The following is a 2150-nucleotide window of genomic DNA, read 5'->3' on the forward strand; positions in this document are numbered from 1 at the left end:
TTACAAATTCTTTTATATTTGTTCGACTGATAGAAGGGTTTTATGCAGTAACAAGACGGTTCGTGAGTCATAATCATGAGTTACTGCGTATAGCATACGAGAAAGACCCTAGCTTCTGTCATTTCAAAGCCTAACAGAGGAATACGATTCATCTTTCATTAATTTTCTGAACTGCAGTTTTTGTTGTCGTTAGTTTTGTATATGAAAATAGTAGAAAGAAAATAATCGCCCAAGATATTTCGGATGTGTGATCACGTTTATTTGGAAGATTGAAACTTCCAAGTCAATCGAACCTTGTTTATCATCACTTTTCAGTATATTATTTTGAGAGGTTAGTTATGTATACCATTGAGACTGGAGGTGCAGCAGAGACACATCGTGAAGTGAATGGTTGTCTGGAAAGCTACTTTTCTCAGCGGTAAATAAACGAATCTAGGTCGTCGATTTTTCGATGTTGTAAGTACTGATGGTATTTAAAAGTGTAACAAAGAGCGCATTTCTCTAAACGAGATAGTGGTATTAAATGTCTACGCATTTAATTTGTTCAATAGTTGACAAATGGGCAGTTTCGAATGTTTCCTATTTTTATCTCATTTATCCGTCCAGTGATTCAGTTGATAATTAAGTCATATTCGAATTTATCCTTGGCGGGATAATCTGTGAATGGCTGCACATAACTGAAAAAACGTAGTCCCGTATATACGTGAATAATATAAATAGTTAAGATTATCGCTTGTTCTAAGACGTCAAAATTTTTCTGTGAAGTAGAGTAAGACTGAGAAACACGATAGATCAAATGAACTCTTTGAACAGTAATCAATGTTTATATCTGTAATTCCTTTTAAGTGACATTACAATCTACTATCCTGTTATTCACTATCATTGCATGGGACTTCATGAATAATTTCATCATACATATATATTATCACTTTATTAGTAAACAAAATGGTTAATATGTCGGCACTCAATTTCTCGGTTAAATTTTTAGTTATAGTATTATACTTGTGCACATACTTTACATTTTGAATTATGTTAGCATTCCACATCAGTTAACTCTACTTCTCATAGAATTAACTGTTTAGCATTGAGTTGTTTTACGACTTACAGTTTTTGATGAACATTTAGATTGTTGAACAGTTAGCTCACCAGCAGAAGTTAAGTACCATTAACCGTCATATTAGGCTGGATGCTTAGAAAATTTATTTTTCCAAACATGATGAACTGACTAAAATAACTGTTCATGGACCTTAACCAATAAAATGGGAAGGGTGTTATTTTGACAGTGACTATATAATTAGTCTGCATCACATAGGAAAAAGGCAGAACGCACTAATCACATGAGTGATTTCTGGGAAAATAAGGAACAGAAATTTATGAATTTTATTACCCTCAACTCCACCCGATAGAAAAGTTGTCAACATACATAAAGAAAGTTAAATTGCAGACCTATCATTTCACATAAAAAAATTTATATTTTTTAATACATCATTTAATAGTATTTTACGTGTATCAAAAAGTAATTGTTCGTAACAAGGATTTAAACATCGAGAATACAGTGAGACCATCAAATGTGAAAAATGCTCAGTGAGGTTCCAATAAATAAGATATTTCTTTTGCTCCTACAAGACGGATTCTCTTCCAAATACAGTAGGAATAACATGATGACGAAACAATAGTCACTAATAAGATTGTTTTTTTCTAAAGATAGTTTCGCTAAAATTCATATGACACATTATCGAATTCTAAACGTCATCCATTTATGAATTACAAGCGATTATAAAAATGTTTTTATAATGAACCCCCTGTAAAGAATTCTTTCTATAACTATACTAATCTTATGACCTGATGTTTACATTGACATGATAAGAATCTGAATACATTTCTACGTATAAAAATCTATTAATGACGGTATTATTAATGACGCTAATGTATGATGCTTAGTGAATAGTTAACTGCGAAGCTGATAAATATCTCACCATTGATTTGACTTAAATTTAGTGATAATGACTTTTCAGTTGGACCACTTGAAGCTGAAGTTTGAAGCAATGTTCACAAATTATAGATCATAAAAAAAAACAGTATTTTTGTGCATTTTAGTGATAATTAGTTAACTATTGTACTGTACAAAAGAAACAGAAATCCGATCAGCA

The sequence above is a fragment of the Schistosoma mansoni genome, chromosome 1 (assembly GCF_000237925.1).
Source record: "Schistosoma mansoni strain Puerto Rico chromosome 1, complete genome".
Taxonomy (NCBI): Eukaryota; Metazoa; Platyhelminthes; class Trematoda; order Strigeidida; family Schistosomatidae; genus Schistosoma; species Schistosoma mansoni.